This window comes from Amphiura filiformis, chromosome 12, assembly GCF_039555335.1.
Source record: "Amphiura filiformis chromosome 12, Afil_fr2py, whole genome shotgun sequence".
NCBI lineage: Eukaryota > Metazoa > Echinodermata > Ophiuroidea > Amphilepidida > Amphiuridae > Amphiura > Amphiura filiformis.
Window position 1 is genome coordinate 13899251 of NC_092639.1, and position 22139 is coordinate 13921389.

Sequence of the window (22139 nt, forward strand, 5' to 3'; positions counted from 1 at the left end):
CTTTGAAGTGATGGTGAGGCAGAATCCCAGAGGAGTGCAGCTGATTTGGAATACCGTCGAGCGTTGTTGAAACTTTCTTGATCTGTGGGTTGTAGAACTTTTCGGTATCTCGAGCGTAATTGGCTCCTCCTCCATCCGCAGCTGGGTCTACGAAGAGAATCAGAATACCTTTCATGGACTTTGCTCGCGGTGCTAGAGCGATATTCAAGACGGTGTCTGACTTGTTAAGCGACTCCTTGCTGTGTCTGATGACTCTGTCGTACATGACGACGCTTTTTCCATTCACCCTGTTCCTAAGAGTCATCGCTAGCTCAGGATCATTGACTACATCAAACTCAAGGGTAATATCTGAGATGGAATAGCTGGCTGCCGGATCCGTGGACACCACGACTTTTCCGTAATTGTTGAACGTCAGCTCGTAACTCAGCCTGTCCTTCATCTCGTACTGGAAATATGGATTATGAGAATTCAGCATCTCAAAGTCCAGAGGGATGCAGAACATGTTGTTGCCGAAGGACTTTCCTTCGGCGACATCCTTGGCATCTGTACCTTTGTCACCAGCGTCGATTCTTATTTTTCGACCTGCCGCAGACTGGATGCCCTGATCAGCGGCGTTCTCTCTTTCCTCGCTCGTCTTCCAGAGATCTTGGTAGCATAGGAATATATCAGCATCGTTCAGAGTGAAGATGCTTTGTCCTTCCAATTTAACCTCAATTTTTGACACTATCGCTCTTCCGAGATTATTTACGATAGTCCTGTTAAGATCTTGATTTCCACCAGAGGCGGAATTTAGAGCAATCTTGAACCAAAGAAAACTCGTTCCAGGGTATATTACGTCATCTTTTCCAAGACCAGGAAATTTCACCGTGAGAATTCCGGTTTGGTCGATGGTACTCGGAACGTGCGTATTCCGAATGCTACGTCTTTCACCTTTAACTCCTCGCGCTTTGCGAAGTTGTCGGTATGGGTCCAATTTGTATCCGTATTCAGTTGCCATCTTTCTTTTTTATTATTACGGGAAAAAAGCGTAAAATAAAAAGAAAGATCAAAATGTTAGAAGTTGAACCAGTAACAGATTTGGAAATGGAGAGGCTTGAAGATGAGTTGTATGAGTCAACGGTCGGTGATACAACGGGGCAGTTGGTGGTCAGACGCAGGAAGAGAGTAATTTTGGAGGTGGACAGATAAAACAGAGGTTGAGGTGTACTCCCAGAGACGTAGAGGAAGCGTTGAATGGGAAAGTGCTGACCTCACTCAAGAGGTTATCGAGGATGTGGAAAGTTTAACTCAACGATTTAATGCTCTTAGAGGTGATAGAATTCGCTCTGGAATTCCAGAACCTCCAAAAGAGTTTCTAAAAATACAAAAAGATATTAATGTAAAACTTTCCGTACCTTGGAAAGAGTATGTAAAAAAAAAAAGTAAAACTAAGATTTGAACTCAATAAAGATAATGTTGAGGAAATAGGAGACACATTTCGGAAGGGTACAAAATGGTCAATTGAGGACGATACTATTTTTATTGAATATAAGGATAAAAAAACCAGATTGACTCATGAAGGAAAGCCGCAAAAATTTCTAAGTATTGATTATATTAAACGACAATATGGTGTAGGAGGTAGTACATTTGTAAGAGAAACCCTAGGTGTAAAGGATTTCATTAGCACTAGTAAGAAAACGCAAAAACTAGCCAAACAGGTTGAAAGTAGTACCAGTCAAGCAATCAATACCCCCACTAGACCTTCCGCCCAGGGTGGAGCACGTAACGGTACTAGAGCACGTAGAAATCCGTTTGCAAATTCGATTCAACAATCAGTCCAACAATCAGATGAATTGGCTGAACAGCTGGTGGATGATCCCATTGCGAACCAAGAGGAAGTCAGGAATTTTTGAATGAACAAGGACAACTAAAAAAGCTGTCCGACATTTACAAGCATCTTGTCAAAAGAAGGGATGAAAAAGTCACCGAACTAAAAAACTTGAAATCCAAAGGCGGTCGTTCAGTTAGTTTTAATCCCAATGATCCGGAAGGAGAACCTCTATTACCCGTAAGCGAAGAAGACGCTGAAAGAGCTAGAGAACTGGAAACAGAAATTGAGGATTTTGACAAAGCTATTGCTGACCAAGACGTCAAGGTCAGAAATTCGCTTCAACGTTTGCGAAATTCTATCGAAAATTTCATAGATAGCGATGGCTTTTTGCGTGATAGAGTTAGCACATTATTTCGACGAGAGGGGGTTACTATTGTATCGATTATAACCGCAGTTGGTATGACAATATCAACAATTATTGCATCGATAATTGCGGCAACCAAATCAGCAATTTCAGCCGTCACTCCTGCACCTAAGCCTGTGCCTCCAAAACCAAAGCCTCCAGGACCAGACCCGGGTCCAGGACCAAAGCCACCAGAGCCTCCAAAGCCAAAAACGTGGACGGATTGGTTCAAGGATCAACTGCAAAAGATTGCAAACCTCCTATTAAAATTAGGAGACAAAGCCTTGATAGCTCTTCCAGGGATCATCGGAGCCGTAATAAATTTTGTGATGAAAACAGCCGGATCCGTGGTTGGATTTCTAGCGGAACACCTATGGATCTTTGCTCTCGCAGTTGGAGGAATTTTGTACAAAACTGTAACAGAGGCATACGAGAAAAAGAAAAAGTAATACGACGAGCAAAAAAAATAACCGTTAGCAAAAAATAAAGGCTAAGGATTATTTTTTTTACTTAAGCCACCAAATTTTTGCCGCGAGACAAGTCATCCACACAAACGTGAATGCTAGTTCAACTCTCATATTGTGAGCGGCTTTTCTCTCTCTTCTATCAGTTTCTCCCTTTCACTTGCTTCTTCGGCTGGTGGGACATCCATCTTTTTATTTTAACGAAAATATACGATGGCTGATCCAATAACGGCTGCTCCCAAAATTAAAGAAAGTTTTTTCTCATCATGCATTAGTGGGAAGTCTTCAGTTAAGAGCGGATTTTCAACCTTCTCTACCATAAGTGAACTTTCAACCCCTTCAGCCAAAGATGGGCTTTTAACCGTTTCAAACAACTGACTCTCCTCAGGAGCACTGTCTTCAACATTCGGTCGAAAGTCGGTGTTTACGCTTGAGTTTAGCCCTATCTGCATGTCATCCGTGGCGATTTGAATAAAATTGTTGTATCCGTTCACGGATCCCACGAGGATTTCCATATTGCTCGGAAGCAAGTAAAGTCCATGACCCACGACAAAATCCAATTTGCTTTGAGCGTACTGAAGAGTGTTTTGGTATCTGTCGATCGAGTCCGGAAGATCCACGACCGAGTTGATCGCATCCTCGACGTTTGCTAGAAATTGTTTCTGAGCGTCGAACGCCTTGCCGGAACGCAGGATGCCGGATCTGGCCTGAGCTTGGGATCCGAGAATTGCCCACGTGTACGTCCTGATGGAGTCGTTGATTCTCGAAACTCCCGCACGTGTGAAACCCTCGTTCCAAGTGTCTGCTACGAAACTGCCGATGGCAGCCATGGCATCTCCTTTCCGAATGGATCTGTCGGTTATATCCGGATCGTGATCGAACAGCTGTTCAATGTATAGAATTTTGTCAGTCTGCTTGTCCACGCCTCCGAAGCTGTCCGCATCAAAGTGAACTTTCCAGTCCATCGACTGACTGTAGTTTCCTCCGTTGGTAAGCTTCGACCATTTTTGGTGGTCACGAATTTCCAGTCGTAAAATTGTTTGTTGAAGAAGTAACTACCCATTCCGGTGGAAAGATCGAACCTTTGTCTCCAGTTAGCTCTCGTGGACACTCCAAATTCGTTGCAAATTCTTTCGTAAGCGTGGGTGTCGATCCCGTTGTTCAGAGGATTGAAGGATTCCTCCGAGGGTAGTGGACAGGACATTTCCGACAGGATTCTTCTGATCTGATAATATGCGTGAAATCTGAACACGGATCGAATCATCGGATCTTTGTGACTGAGAAGTTCTTTGGACACCCGCATCCTGACGTGGCGCACCAGACCGCGAAGTTCAGCTGGTTTTGCCAAAATTGCATCTGGTTGGAGAGCCAGTCATCGTACACCTCTTTTTCCGTGACTCTCAGAAGTTTGTACTTTTGCCACAAACTGGGAAATCTTACGTAAAATTTTCCTTTTTTGTTGACTTGAATTTCTTGATTCACAAAACTGAAACCGTGCGTCGGTTCGAATACTCCTCCAGTTCTCATTTTATTGAAAGATAAAAGAAAAATGTTTGTCACAATTACTGGTGAAGGTCCCTACAGACTGAGTCAACCTATAGAAAACACAAACGGAAATCTAAAAATCGGAATCAAAAGTATCAGCGGACGAGTTGGTTGGTACAACATCAAAAAGAACTGGATTGAGGTACACACTTGAAGGAGGATCTCCTCAGAACCTATAATTATCCCTCCAGGATTGTGGAATTTTGAATCCCTGACCAAATGGTTCACCGACGAAATTGTCGGACTGGAATTTGCACTCAACGAAGAAACGGGAAAGATCGTTATGACTATTCCAGAGAACTATGAAATCTGGTTTCCCAAGCAAGTGCTGAATCTATTGGGAATTGATAACTCTGATTGGCTAAGAGCTGGAGAACACGAAGGAGATCGCGCGATCGAGTTCTTACCCCGAAGGATCGAGATTTACCTTCGACAGCTAAATATTTCGAAAAATCTTTATTGTAACGACAAAGATGGTATTTTAAGGGGTTCACAATTACTCGGGTTTATCCTCTCTTAAACAATCCTTTCGGTGAATATTTTTCCTTAAATTATAACAAACCTGATTTGATAGCATTGACACAGTCGAGCATTCATGAGCTGGATTTTGACTTCAGAGTAGTTTGGAGATGGAGCAAAAAAAAAATGGATAACCATGAGCAGCCTATGGATTTACGATTATTGATAAAATAAAAGAAAAAATGAGTATTCGTGGACCACGATTTAAAACTAAGCCACCCTCGGACAACACCGTCCAGGATCTTTCAACCTACGTCAGAAAGACTGGGGCAAGAATGACTGGAAGGATTAATATGGGAGGAAAAAAATAACAAATTTAGGTGAAGCAACAGATCCTGAAGACGCTGTCACAAAGGCGGAAGTCGGAAGACTTACGAGTTATCTAAACGGCATAAAGTTGAACACAGCCGGAGGATTCATGACGGGTCCTCTAGACATGGGTGAGGAAAAAAGAACCAACGTGGGAACAGCGACGGATGATAAGGACGTTGTAACCAAAAAATACGTGGACAATTTAGTTCGACATGAGCACGACACAAGTTTGCACGTTCTAGGCAGATTCATGGTGTGGATGAACGAAGACGGGACGCACTACGTTTCGATTAGAGCTAAGAAGAATATAGATCTGGATGAGAACAAGCTAATAGAGATCAAAGATGGACAAAACACCACGTTCAACGCAAAACCGATGCAAATAGGAATCACCGGGGCTAATTTTACAATGCTACCCAATCCTGGCAAGGATCTGAGAATTATGCGACTAAGTAGACCACTGCAATTTTATTTCAATGAACCACATTCCATCAATCAACCCTGGAACCTTTCCTTTTCGGCAAAACAAGATCATGCTATGTCCACAGTCCTTATGGAATTTCAAACCGGCAGGAATATCAAGCGGATAACCATCTTATGGAATGCTAACTCCGTGAGTTTCAGGATAACGAACGGTGTCTCAGAAAATATCTTTTCTACGTCAGTTACCATCGACTCGAATGTCCTCAATCATTTTTCGATAGAGTACGTCTCTAATAATTTATGTTTTTGGGTTAATGGCGAACGTAGGGAGATGTACAATATATCCCCTCTAGCAAATTTGATCGGAATCACCATAGACATTGATCAGCTGGGAATTCTCAGTTTTTACGAAAAGAACCTCAGCAAACAGGAGATCATCCAGCACTTCGTGCAACACCACGTTTTAAACTTTACGGATGATGAAGTTCTAATTGACTAATTAAATAAAAGGATGAAGAAACCTACAGCACCGCAAATGTACCCTGATCTTCCACAGGGAGAGGACTGACAGGACCAGGGAGTCCAATTTCGACTAAGTAAGATATCCGAAACCGCAACTCCTCGAAAAGGAAGTTGACCAAAGAGATCAACTAAGGAGAAAATACAAAACAGTATGGAATGTGTTTTACAACACGGCTCAAGTAGCAGGACTCTGTCGCAGTTGGAAGCGGAACGGAGCTGTCGGGACTCTGGCCACAGGTGTTGGAGCTTTGCAAGCATTCCTCTCGGAGGAATAGCAATTTTGGAGGTGTCCTTAGTGGAGCATGCGTGGCTCTCGGAAAAGCAACCATGAAGAAGGTCGAGAAGCACGAAAGCGTCAAAAGAACCGCAGAGTCCAGTTTGAACACGGTGAACGATCTGGTGTCTAGAGCTCTTGAAGATGGGGTTGTGAGCAATGAGGATTTCCATCACATTCTGCGGGAAATGGAAAACTACCGAGGTCACAAGGCTGGAATCAAGCACAGAACCAGAGCGGATCTAATTGAACTTACGGCTGATAGAGAACGTGAAATTCGTACAGAGGCGGAACAGGCTGGATTGGAAAGGGGAAAAAAAGAAACGATGGAAGCCCTCCGAGATACTCTGAAGTCGTAAACAACATTCTGCCTAAAATAGAATTTAAGTTCGTTTTGTACAAATAACCAAAAAAAAAAAAAAAAAAAAAAAAAGTTTTATTAATCTAATATTGCTCAGTTTTTCTAATAATAAAAGATGAGTGATCAAGAAACCAAATCAGTAGCCGTACCGTCTAAGGTAGACATTCCAAGCCTAGTCCAACGCCTTCAGGATCTGAACCTGGGCCAGGTCCGAGTCTATTACCCAGTCTGCCAAAACCAAAAACTTGATACAACAGATGAGAATTGGGTTGAGAACCTGAAAGCGTATGGAGAGTATCGAAAAGAAATGTGGGATGATGAAGGAAAACCACACGGCGTTTGGAGATGGTACTACGACGAGGAAAAAACAGATATAAAAGCTGAGCTGGTTTTTGACGGTAATGATCCCGGGGAAATGGTTACGTTTTACAAAGACGGAGACGGATTAGTAAAAGCTGAAGGTAGATACGAAGACGACGCACCTAGAGAACCGCAGGAATTTTGGACTGAGTGTGATCCCTTGGTTGCTGGATACACCGCATTTGTAGCAGCCTACTTGACTATAATCATTTTAAACTGGGTGTCGTAAACTATGACAAAAAAACCTCTTGTGATTAATAATCACAAGAGGTTTTTTTATTTCTGTACTCATTCTGCTTCTTTAGCATCGTTGTAGGCTTTCAAAATTTCTGTCATACGCTTGGCTTCCATCCTGATTCTTCTCTCGGGAGAATCCAAAAGAGCGCTCGTAAGAATCCAAAATGCTACGATCATCTTTATTTTAATAAAAAATGGCTGATTCGATTTATTTTGAGCTCGCTGATGATGAAATATTCCAACAACTGGAAGACTCTTCCAAAGGAGATTTTTATATGTGCAATGGTACTAGTCTCGGAAACCTGTTTGTTGCTGTCAGCGGTTACAACGGAAACAAAGTAAGAATTCAGGCAATCAACCTTTTGATGTGTTACATTAAGTGGTATAAGGATAGATACAGGATGAGATTGTGTTTAAGACCACCTTGGATTTTTCCTGAAAGGACAGAGGAGTTCGAGGTTTTGAAAAAGACTCTTGAGTTTGTTACGAATGAACCACCGATTGAAAAAAAAGATATGACTATGTTAAAAATTATCAAGACAAATTTGGCCTTGTGAATAACTTTTGTGAAATAATATATTAAAAGTAAAAATCAAAACATTTTTGATTTTGATGAAGAGGTAAAAAAAATGCAGGGGAATTGTTTCCCCTGCATTTTTTTTTGGATAAGTTGAAATGCAGGAGAATTTTTCCGTGTAATTTGGATTGGGGTGAATTAAAAATGCAAGGATGTTTTTCTGTGTAATCCTGTGTTGTTTGTTTGTTCTGTGTAATTTTTTTTGTTACACTTTCCCCTGCATTTTGCCCTGAAAAAATTGGTACTAAGGTTACACAGAAAAATGACAGAATTGTGCCCGGATGCCCCTCCCCCTTCTACTCATAGACATTCCTGACGCCCAGCTAAGACCTCTCAAAACACCAACCATAGAGAACAACAAGAGATTAATGATACCTAACACCTCTACAACTTAACCTAACACCCGCGAAGGGGACGTTCTCTCCACACACCATCCGTCTTTGGAACTCCTTATCTCACCAAGGTTGATTCATCATCTGTCGACGTCTTCAAGAGCAGGGTCAAGGACGCCGTCTTCAGCTAAGTCACCTTCCAGCCTGTTTTTAACTTCACTTTTTATGGCTTTGAGTCTCATGTCTGTCATCTGTGAGAGCGTGTCAACATTTGTGCAAGAATATACTCCTAGGAGGAGGTTATGCACAGTAATGGAAAGAAGAAGCAGAAGAAGTCGGTCATCTACTCATCTTTGAATCTTATTTTCTTCTCAATACCACTTCCGTGAAACCTTCGGTGCAAAAATATATATGGCGGATACCTTCAAAATACGCCTAAGATAATACGCCTAACCTTTACAATCTTAGGCGTCTAAGAATTTCGCGGTAGACTTAAATCAACGAATCACAGGATCAGAAATCCCAAACAACCAATCATCTTAGGCGTATTCAATTATTGACCAATGAAATCTTAGACGCCTAAGATTTTACACGCCTAAACATTCTTATACGTCTAAGATTGATATTTTAGTGATGGACGGTATCACCAATATGGTAGCTCGCAAAAGCACCTTGGAAGACTACTGGCATCTCCACCCCATGTTGTACCAAGTTTTAGAGCAGGTTGACGAAATAACACGACCAACACATCCTTCAACATCATACAGGATCCCCCCACCGCTTCTATGGCGTGGTGGAGAGTCAAATTTGCGTCGGGGATATTTTGTATAAAACATGGTGGGTGTAAGTCTGCAAGCAATTTTGCAAGGGACACAAGCAACATTTTTTACAGGGCACCATAATAACCATAACATGCTCTAAAAACAGTGGCAATGCTGGGGGAGAGTCTTGGAAAATTATTACCTTCCATTGCTATGGACATTGGCGCCAATCCAGCTTGAAATGTGCGTAGAGAAATGTCAAAAAGTGGCTTAAAAAACAAAACAATATGCCATTGTGCCGAAAGGTGTGAGAACATGTCCCCCACCACATCATTCTTTTCTTTTCCTCTAAGATTGACGCCCATGGCTATGGAGACTGGAGAGAAAATGAGTTCTTTAAAAACAAACCACCCATCCATTGTTCGAAATATTCTCTAACGCACAGCGTCCGTCGTACGTTTTGATCGAATTTGCAATACCGTCCATCACTAGTCACGGTCAAATGGTCAATTAAGATGATTGGTTGTTTGGGATTTCTGGTCCTGTGATTTGTTGATTTAATTCTACCGCGAAATTCTTATACGCTTAAGATTGCATCTTAGACGCCTAAGAATGCATCTTAGACGTCTAAGGTTAGGCGTATTATCATAGGCGTATTTTGAAGGTATCCGCCATCCACAAAAACCAATTTAACGACCATAGTATGAAGGAATTTGGACATTTTGTGGACTTCCGTCGCTTCATCTCTGTGTTCAAATGGTTTTCAGTCCTTCCGTCATTGTAAACAATGCATTGTATGCACATTACCATAGCTGACGCCATACATCCAAATGAATAGCCCGATCTTAATTATATCACGTTAAGAAGATTGAACTTGATAGGATATTGGGATGGATATTCAACTACAGTTTTTCGAAGTCTCTTTTTTCAGTTTCAGTACAGACATCCCCCAAGCAAAAATTACCAAAATGTGATATCTTTCCTTCTTATGCAGTGTTCGGTCTTATAACTTGCCCATGAACTATAATTATAGCACATCCATTCTATTAACAAAAATCCGATTTTTCGATTCTCTGATTTAGCGATTTAATGATAGTGCCTTTTATACACAATCCCGATGAACTTAACTATGCTAATAAAAAATACATTTTGCTACCTTTTCATCCAATACACCATCATAGTTCTTCAGATACACAAATCCTATCGTAGTAAAAGCTTTGTATATGTCGTCAATCAATTTCTGAAACCGCTCTGGATCTGGTTCGTCTCGATCCAAACTATAGGCTGAGAAGTCAACGATAGGAACCGATTCCATTTTGAGATCTATTGGAAATTTGGCGGGAAAAGAAAATGAAAAATAAAAGCCGATTTACCCAAAAATGTCAAATATTAAAGTAGCCATAACTTCAAAAGAAAATTGACTTCAACGTTTACATTTGCTCCGAATAATAGAATGAATATTTTAATTATTTTTAACAAAAAAAAATGCCCATTTTTATGCTATTTTTTGGTGTAAAAATTTATTCATTTAAAAAGAAAAGTATGTCAATGTATTGAGCTGTGCTTAAATTGACACAGTTATAATATCATAATTATGTGACCCATAGTTTTGGAACTATTACCTCCAGAAAACCATAGACCATTAACAACATGAAATACATATTTTTGATTTTTCCACTTTTATACATGTAAATATATAGGCCTTGCAGGAAGACCGCAATTATTTTACAAGTCATGTGATTTAAGATTTAGAGATGCCACATTGTGATACGGTATTGAAAGGTTTTTTTATACGAACTGGTACCACAATTTCAGACTGGTTGCAGAAATCACAGGAAGTTGTCATGATTGACTATTTTGATATACACATTCATATCAATGCATTGGTATACTCTTTATTTCAAATATTTTCATCAAATTCCATTTTGTACCATGGTTAAAATTGAACAAAATCATCAAAATAATGCATTTCACCTAAAATTAATAAAGATATAAAAATGTTTTTTTTGTTAACGAATATTGAATATAATATACATGTGACATGTATTCTCCTCGCAAATATGAAGTTCATACTTTATTTTACTTTCGTAGTTATACCTGTTTTAATAATTGGCATTAAAAAAAAAAAAAAATAGGAAAGAATCACAAAAACTGCATACCAGCTGGGCTGGGCTAAACAGAAAGATAGACTCAAATGGTTAATTCTAATGTTGCACGAATATTTACAGGTAGATTATAATGAAAGACAAAGATAAGAAGACTAGTTTGCGTCTGACGTCACTGTCAATCAAATTCTCTACGATCCTTGATTGGCTAATAGCGCGTATAAGGAAGGTCGATTCATCTGGCTGGTGCCGATCGGAGAAAAGGAATAGCAGTGAATGGCGAAAATACGTACTCTTACAAGGCAAAAAGCAACTTTTCTAGGCATTGTGGACATGGTGCCTTCACCAAAAAAAGTTTCCTACTATTAAGACCTAACTTTTGAGATGGTTTGTATGTTAAAAGGTGCAAAATTAACAATAAGGCGCCCGGTTTTACCGCTGTGTTCAGCAACTCATATCATCACGACACTTGTAAACAAACCGTGCTCGGAGTTTGATTGACAGATGACGTCAGACGCAAACTAGTCTTTTTATCTTTGTCTATCATTATAGGTAATTCTTGGCCAAGTTCGAACACTCGGAACGCTGGCTCATACACTCGCAGATAGCAAAGTATAGAAAAAAGCATGCACGCGCCTTGTATTGCGCACACGATTAGTACGATACATGGACGCTGACGCAACAGGTATACGTTCGAGCTTTAAGAATTAATTGACATACAGAGCAAATAGACCGATGTGGCTTCTCTACTAATAGGCAAAACTATTCTTTTTCTGATTTGTAACATTTCTTGAACTTCAATTCTTACAACTTGATGTACATGTTAGGCTAGTCAAATTCAGACAAATACGGGGTTAACCCGCCACTAATTGCAACAGAATCTATTTAATCACCATTCATTTTAGAATAGCATATTTAATAACACATCAAAAGACCCACAAAATTCAAATAGTGAAACAGTGCTTAATTTGCATAAATCCAAAATGGCAGCTTATGCAGGGGTGAAATTCAAAGTTAGTCCAATCTTGTAAACAACCATACCAATGTATTGCTATTATCAAAAGGATTCAGAAAAAGTATAGTTTGACTAGTATCCGACATATCTTGAGTTATCTTAGGCAAATATGTCTAAGGTCAAATTTTGGGCCCATGGGCGTTTACAATTGGTCGACTGAAATTTCCAGGTACGCGAATTTGTGTGTTGTGATCAAAGGTTTAAAGCACTAAATTATATTTACTACCAACACATATGAATTTTCATTCTAGGTGTACGATAAAAGTTACACAGGTAACACCACAAAATAGGTCAAGGTCAACACGGCTCAATGGGATTTGATCTTCTTTGCCATGTTACCAAGGTAACAAACGACCCGTGATATGGCAAACTATTCTTTTTTATTAAATGCTTTCCCAATTGGAACAATATGAGACCATTTAAAAAAAATCAAAATCTGAGAATTTTTCATTTTTGTCCCCCTGTGGAGTCCAATTTTGGACATTTGACATTTTCCCCTATAATGTACATCGGAGATTGGTCAATCTATACTTTTTTCTGAATCCTTATGACGAGAACAATTATACATTTATAGTGTGGTTTTTAGCAAAATTTGACCAAATTTAAAATTCCATCCCTGTATGTAAGCGGCCATTTTGGATTTATGCAAATTAGGTACTGTTCCACTACTTGGATTTGTGGGGACTTTTGATATGTTTTTGTGTGAGATGGGAGATCATACGAAATGGATTCTGTTGCAAATGGTGGTGGGTAATTTTTTAATTTGACTAGCCTATGTCTGGTAAAACTGATAGACTGATCACCGAAACCAAATTGTCCAAGCACCAATTCAAACACACAAAGGGTAAAAAAAAAAAAAATACAGGTGCGAAATATTGATTCCCAATTCCAAACTAAATTTGTCGCCCTCATATGATCTTCATTAGCTTTTCTGTTTAATCTGCCCAAAATCAATGGGCATCTTCATACTGCATTAACAGCAAGATCATAAATGGGATGCCGCCGTGGGATACCCAGGTTGGTTACATGTGCAGGAGTGCCAACAAACACCTCTTCATGTTCCGTTCATAGAAACGTTCTGGTTTCAATGTTTCTGAGCTGACAACAGTTTACGTTGGTTACATATGTCCCCTTTTGGAATACTGCGATGCCATTAAATTTTGGTATTCACCGCTGACTGTGAAGCAATCCAGTACAATTGAACGTATATCCAAAAGGGCCCGTAGAATCGTGTTTGGTGCTGATTATATTATACTGATAATGCATTTAGTGTTAGAGAGACTGCCACTCTCCTCCAAGAGGGAATAAGTTCGCGCATTTGCAAATACTTATATGCCTCCCCTTTTTTCGCTATAGACGAATCCAATTTCACGCATTCCTACACCTCAATGGCCGTTATAGCTGGGTCCCCGTCGGCTCCATCTCACCTAAAATGTGAAATGATACGGCCTTGGATGGTATTTTAAACTGCATTCTATCACCCGTGTTACACGTAGACAAAAGAATGATGACAGTTTACAACACAAAAGAATCTAACATCGAATTTTAAGCGGCTTTAATCCACCCAATTGGGCAGTCACAACACCAGTTATGGGTGCTGCGGGGACCCAATAATGGCCGACAAAATCCTGACCATGACTTGGCTCGTTGGATTCGTCTATACGATATACGCTCATTCGATCAGGCTGAGTTCACATAGTATACCCTATGTGAACTCAGCCTGATCGAATGAGCGTACTGCATATCGTTTACCGTATACAGTACATTCTATGTGATCGAAGCCTAATGGGAGCGTCATTTTTGAAATGACATGAACGAGGGGATGTATATGTTGAAAAGGATTCTGGGAAGGGTAAGATATATTTTCTGGGTTTTGAGTTGAAAATTTAGCCAATAACCCGTTTTATTACTGCTTCTTGATAAACATAAAAGTGCCCTATTTACTGCATACCAAATAATTATGGTCTGAACCCTTTTGAATAGTTTCTAAACCAGCCTGTCAGATTTTAATTGTCTAGATTTTAAAATTCGGCCACCATTTGGGGTAAATTTTACAGGATATTTTACATATATTACACCAAATCTAATTTGAAAAAACTGGAGAAATTCGTTGAAATTTAACCAAGAGACGACAAAAAAACCGAAAGCGATTTTGTTTTATGTTTACATTTCGTAACCGTCATTTTTGGTGTTTGCCATTCAAAGTAAAAACGACCTAAAACAATAGGGAATGTCCTTTGCAACCGGCAGACTGGGTTTCTTTTAATTTTTTCAGTTTCGGGAGCTCTATTGTTCAGAAATGCAAACGCAAGGTAGGCCTATTATGTGAGTTGATCTGTAATTTGAATTCATTGAAGTGTTAAGGGCTGGGGTATGAACGTTTGGACAGTAATTATTTTGGGACATGAGAGCACATCAGACATATCGAATTGCATTCTAAATACGAAGAATGTCATTCTGATATCAAATAATTTTGATTTTTTGAAATTCGCAATTTAATACACATTTTATGGCAAATCATTAAAAATTGATATTTTTGACATTTAACAGTACTTGAAGTAAACTTTATAGATCTGATGATTTATACTTAAAGTGTATGTAGGTGGGATGAAAAGCCGACGATCATTTGAAAATTTTGACCTTTCGTATTAAAGATATGGATTTTTTTCCCAAAACACCAAAAAAAATTAGGTCTTTTTGGGAAAAAAATCCATATCTTTAATATGAAAGGTCAAAATTTTCAATTGACCGTCGGCTTTTCCTCCTGCTACATACACTTTAAGAATATATCATTAGATTTATATAATTTACTTCGAGGACTGTTATATATCAAAAATTTGAAAATATCAAATTTTTATAATTTGTCATAAAATTAGTATTATATTGTGATTTTCAAAAATGAAAATTATTTGATATCAGAAAGACATGCTTCGTATTCAGAATGCAATTCGATAGGTCTGAGGTGCTCTCATGTCCCACAAAAAATACTGTCGAAACGCAATAAACGCTCATTTTGGAACCCTTAAGTACCAATCAGCTTAACATTTCAATAACTATCAACACGTGTTCGTGAAATTGCGTGAAATTACGATTTTCAACATTATAACATTCACGGCTCGTTTTACAGAGTTGAGTGTAATCATGGGCGTTGGGTATACTCGATTATTAAATTGTATTAATTAAGATATGTTTTCAATGCAGATAGACCGTGTTCGCAACCACCCTATCTGTAGTATTTCAATAATATTTGACTAGAATTCTCTCACGCAGTCAGGGTGTTCCGCAGTTTAGCTTTCACTTCAGCTTTGCCATTTCTAGATGGTATAAAGTCATGTAAACTTAAAAGATTATAATGCAATAAATAGGGGAAAATACATTTATTTTATAAGGACATGATATACACTACAAAAAGTTGATTATTCAACTCATTTAACCCAACATAGATTATTATTGAAAGATACCAGACGTCATCATACTCCCGAGTCAAGCTCTGCCTGTCCGAAATAGTAACGCCCTCAAACAAGGTCATAACGTCATTTTAATAACAATACGCTATATAAGAATAGGGACACATGCAAATGAGCTAGTGCCACATCCTGATTTATTGATCCATGATACTGTGTTGCGAAGGTGGAGGAGATTTTTAAACTGTATTTGACGAGCACGCATGCGTTAAAAATGATGTAGGTTAGGTCAAGCATTGTTGTTCCACTGACCCAGCATTGCTCCTATGAACTCTTACCACACCACTCCATGCCATACATCAATTCTCCCAGTCACATTTCCCCAATATGAAATTTAAAAAAAGTAAAATTTAATTTGGCAGAGGCGGGGTTCGAACTCACGGCGCACCGCTTTGGATACTCTATGAGCCTAGCGCCTTAGACCACTTGGCCACTTGTCTTGTTGTTATGCATTTGAAACTTATTTGAACATATAATCGCAACTTCAACATAGGCCTACAACGTGACAAGCAAAGGCAGAAAACGTACCATATTTTGGAATTTTATTTGCCTAAAAACATTAATGTGTATTAATAGCGCTCAATTGTTGATAACATACAGAAATCCGACAATAAACATGATAAATGGGCAGCTATACATGCACAATACATTATCGATTTGAACTCGCTGGGCCGCACCGGTTGCACGTGCTATAATACTCCTATATTATACCGGGTATATACATGTGGTTCAATAGAACCTGCCAGTTTTCGTGTATACACGGTCTGGATTTTCGCAATTTATAGGATAATTACACGTAGGTCCCCCAAAGTTTCTTCCAGATATTGGAGATTAGATTCCCATAAAGACAAAACAGTACTCTTTAGTCGGGACCTACGTAAAATTTACATAAAATTTTTACCATCAATTGAGTGTTAATTTTGACTAAATTCAGAAAATATTTTGGCGTATATAAAATTGAAATAAAATTCTCTGCCTCCTAAACCACATAAATTTTAGCACGATTGGGTATCACGAATCGTTATATATGATGTGCGGTTAATATTCATATATTCTTTTATACATATAATGCTTCAGTTTTAACACAAAAAATATTTCATTGAAAACCATCCCACTCGGCGTTTTCAAAAAGGTAACCACGCTTCCCTAGAATGTGCAATAAATTAGCAATATTTTTTTTCTTATTTTAGCAGCATTCTAGAAACTCTGGCGTACGGCGAGTACTGCTGCAGTTACGTACGGTGATTGCTTCGATCACGGTTCATTACTCAAGCGCGCGCTCCGAACAAATGATTTGAACCGGTGTCCTTCATCGTAATCATGGTTCAATCAAATGTTGTCAATAACCTATTTGTTGCAGTCATGCTTTTGTTGAATGCATTTGAGTAGTCCTCTATATTTACGGTATACGTCCAGTCAGCAACCTGGACAACCGATTCTTTGTCGATCGATATATGTTAAAATCAGCACAATTCAGAGATACACCTTTTTGCTATGAAATTAATTTTCTCGGTCAAATATAAAGCAATAATTTTTTTTCTTCAGTAATGTCAGTTAAAAACTCGGTGCTTGGATATACATTTTTTTTTAAATCCTGGTGTTAAAATTAACCATCAAATTGTGTCTTTTAGTGTGATATTTTTGATTTTTATAGGCCTTGAGTTCGCCCGCGAGCTTTTTACGGAATTCATTTTTAGCGTCTCAAACTAATATAGTTTGCTAAAGAAAGATATTTCCCACCTCTGTAAGGCACATCGTGTGGGTCTATATATTAAAGTTTTATCAGAATTTCCGTTTTTATTTTACCCTTTTTCCCTTCATGCTCCGAAAATGTCAAACTCAGTACTTTTATTTCGAGAGCAACCAGCAGAAATAGTCGATATTTCCAGGTCAATTTTCCATTGAAAAGCAAAGATTGCCCGACCAGCGATTTGGTAGCCCAACTCCCCAATTGGGTGTTCTGGTAAATGAGGTGAATTTAAAAAAATTGCTCCCGTGATAGCCTGCAATTTCAATTTGGATATGGATTCCATGATTATGAAAACCATTTTGTCTGTCTGTTTGTTTGTTTACCTAGGTTAGTCCGTATTAAGAGACGCACGCTTGAGGTCCATGGGAAAATCCACGGTCCAAACCTAGAAAAATTAGCGTGTTATTATAGAGGATTTTAATCTTCTGTCCCTCCTATCTCCAGGTGAATTTTGGATGAAAATTAGTGGAAAATAATGCTGATCCAGAATTTTTGGACAAGCCTACAGCACTAGCGGGCAATCACCTACACACTACTTTTTCAGATTTACTTCCAATTATACCCTAGCATTTTCTGAGATACCCTACATACAAATTCTGAGCCCCATTCGTCAAAAAATCAAGTTTTTCACAATTCTTTTGTTCTTTCCGGACGATGCACCCATTCATATAATAAATACTGTACTTCGACACAGCAATTTACATCAGAGTCCCGTGGCCCTAACCCCTCCCAATCCGACTACTGAACCCATCCGAACAATTCCTAACCAATTCCGAACAATTGTTCGGAATTGGTTAGGATTTGTTCGGAATTGGTTAGGATTTGTTCGGAATTGGTTTGGTTTCCAACCAAATCCGAACGCAAGTTCCGAAGGGGTAAAAGGGGCATAAACTACGCATGCGCAATATCAACCTCCTCCACAGGCGTACAAAGCACACATGCGGTCTAATACCGCAGTTTGATTTACACCGACACACATGGACGGTTTGCGGTAGAGGCGGATGGTAAAAGCTGCTCGTAATAAACAAAATGGTAGGAGATCGCATGCGGTTAGCGAGAGAATTTGGTCAAAATCACCTTTTACAGTGTTCCAAGGTGCTTTCAACTTGGAAGTTTTTGAAGATTGTACTATCTTGCATCACTGTGTAGGATTTGGTTACGGTTGATCCCGTGTCACTGGAGTAATATCCCGATTAGCCGGACCGATCGGCCGTGCAGATCGGATAGAAAAATGAAAAAAAGGAAAGGTCCATTTTCAATTAAAAGATATGCCAATAGAGATGTCTTTTTCAATTTCTCAGAAAAAGAGGGGGGACAGGTAGTCAGGTTTACTGTGGTATTAACACACCTTTGTATCAATCTCTTGGATAGATATAAAAAAGAATAAACCTTTTGGAAAAATTTAAATAAATTTTTTGAAAAGTCCATTTCAGATTTCTCGAATTTGGACTAAAGGTAGTATATGCCAGATAAGATGTCTTTTTCAATTTCACAGAAAAAGAGGGGGGGGGGACAGGAAGTCAGGTTTATTTTGGTATTTGCATACATTTATATCCATCTTTTGGAAAGATACAAATAAAATTTACCATTTGGAAGAATAAAAAAATCCCTATCAAAGGGAAAGTTCATTTTCGATTTCTCGAATTTGGACAATATGAAGGGTAGGCCTATTGGGTTTTCTTTTTCAATTTCTCAAAAAAGATTGGGGGTAGCAGGGCTACAAAGAACCACACACCGCGAAGTATAGTTATCCAACAAGCTTAAACTATAAATTAACCCCCGATAGAGGGTAGGGCATGAAGAATTAGGGAAATTAAAATCACAAACCGCGAAAGACCGCCAACACCTGCCGCTTAATAGGGAAATCAAATTAAATTGCCCCGCAGTGCTACAAAGAACTATCAACCGCGAAATTTGGATATCCAACTAGATTGCCCCGCAGTACTACAAAAACCACAATCATTAAAACATAATTATCTTGCTAAGTAGTAGCACTTAGACGCTTCCGTAGTATAAGCCTTGTTACATAATTATACGCGTATTTCTAAATCGGACTGACTCTGTGTCTCGCTAGCATCGTCAACATTGGGTATGTGTTGTTCATATTTACATTTTCTTAGTTGCCTTTGAATAATTAAAGTATATTAAAATGTATATTGATCATATATATTATGTATCCCTATTAACATTACAGTCACGCGGTAGCTGTGACCAGCGAGTTTTAAAAATAAACGGCTGATAAAGTTTTGTTAAATTATTTACTGTCGTAAATCAAGGATAACATAATTTCAAACGTCTATTTTTCGTTTTATTCGTTTTATGGAGTACTTCGTAACCCGATGATTTTCCAAGCTTGGAGCTGCTTGGCTACATTCATAAAAGAAAGGAAATCCACCAAAAAACGTTGACAACGTAAAGAAAGCAGCAAGTTTAAAAAGCTCCCACTTCGGCTCACTTTTTGAAACTTGGTCCCATTTTGAATATCAACAGCAAATCAGTGTTTTTAAAATAGCATCATTGTCATTAACATGCCTATTTGTTATTCGTTTAATTCAATCGATCATTCAATTGATCATGAACTTAATATTATAAAACAAAACATAATTATATAGGATATTGGCCAAGAACAACATAATAACCTTTCTGATCGTTCCAGAATGCTAACAACTTAATATCGCATCGGCACATTAAAGATACATAACACTTTGTGTTTCAAGTTGATAATTATGACAAAGTTTAAATCCGTATCTTTTACAAATGGGACCAAGTTTCAAAAAGTGAGCCGAGGTGGGGGCTTTTTAAACTTGCTGCTTTCTTTACGTTGTCAACGTTCTTTTTTTTGGTGTGGATATCATGTACATGTAGGCATATGGGGTGGGGTGGGTGCAGAGGTGTGTGAGGTGGGTAGTGGGGTGTATGTAGGTAAACTTTGGGGTGGTACTCAACACACTTTAACCATGACTTTCAATGCAAGGCTTATTGTTGCCACAAATGTTTTGTTTTTCCTTAAGGTTATTTAATAGGTTTTTATAAACTTCCATGTTTAACCTGGTATTGGTTTGGCTGCTTCATTAGGGCCTATGTCTTTCGGTGGGTTTCCAAAAGCAGTTTCAAACAACACAAACAAAAGGCACCTTCATGACAATTGAAACACTACGTCAAGTATTAACATCCAAGTTATTCTGTTTTTAGGCAAGCAATTTTAAATAATTGCTTGAACAGGTTTTTGTTTAAAAACAAAAACCTGTTTAAGTTAACAATGATAATGAATGGTTCTTATAAGGCACAATCTCTTCTGATGAGGAACTCAAAGCGCGTAAAGCACGAAATTTACAAACAAACATAAAAACAATCAATTTACAAAGATTGGTTTTAAGCTGGCCTTTAAATAACGAAAGTCTGGGGCGTTACGAAGGTTATTTGGAAGTGTGTTCCAAACAGTTTGCTTGATCATAAAACATACAGCGTAATATTTATGTTTTGTAAATGAAAGTTTTGTTTAAAATATTGCCCAATTGCATGTAAGATTGTTGGGCAAAGTTGTTTTGAGGAGAAGCAAATTTCAACGCATTGGTCCGATGATCACGGTGATGATGAAATCAAATAATGAATCACTCACGTGATAAACATGATCAGTAGGAGCGCTATAGGCCTGGGAATTTCTTTGCTATATTGAAGTTCTGGCAACATGGCCATGCCGGTATTCCTATTAAACCCAGGGATATCGATCCACAATGCTAGTATTAGCAACTTAAAAAGGGGGTGACACTAAATTCACGGTTGTTTTAGAAGCAACGCAAAACCTATGAAAAATTCCGCTGGTTTACTAGCTAGAAAGTGAGGCCAGTTATCGATCCGTTATGAATAATTCATGTTCGACCCCTTGGATCATGTTAATTGATATTGGCAAATAACAACGTTGTTAGTTCTGCGAACTTTGCCTGTTCAATGAGAGTATAGCGCGAAAACGATCCAGTTTAATGAAATAGCGGACGGGTATTCCCATCAGGCACCAGTGATATGTTTTTCAAAGAAAGTCTACTAATTTGATATGAAATGACATTTTGCAATAGCAAAGTCAAAATTAGGACTTACTGTCAATAATATGAAGGAAATACGTGACAGAGGCAAGATGTGAAATACAAGTAGTATTTGAAGTTACAATAACCTTTGATACCCGACCTGACCTTGCATCATGGCGCCTTATTCGTCTTATGTATTTCTATTATGCTCTCAAGTAAAATAAAATACCAATTTTGCACTAAGCAGACAGAATGTTACTTGGCTCCCAGCATGAATTATTGATTTTATACGAAAGTAAAGAAATGCACAGTGTATGTGCAAGCCGTGCAACAATACTCCAAATATTTACGGTAAATCTGAATAGTGGTCACATGTTGACATATCATGTGTTCGGGAAATCACGTGGCAACATGTTAAGATTTCAGGCTTGTTTACTAGTTAATTGCCATTTGTACTCTTTATTATTTATCTTTGTCCATGATATCTGTTAAATTCAATGTTTTATGAATATAATTCTACCACGCAGAGGGGTCACGCAGCAGAATTTCACACCACATGACTTAGCTAGATTTCGAAGCTCTGCTCTTCAAATTCATGTAAATTTCAAAGTTTATACACTTAATATATTTAATATGATACTAATTTTTTGTTATAACAAACTGGTACACGAAATATACTAGCTTATTACCTATACAGAAAGGTGATTATAAGCCTTCACTCGGCAATTTGACATGCCCGGCATATCCAGGCCCCGGGATCCAGGCATTCTCCGTCTGGCCAACATGACTGTCGCCCTCAATACGTCTGGGCACAAATTTAAATAACAATACGCTATTTACATATCAATGCGGCCTCATGCTTATTAAAGCTGCCGCTTCCAGG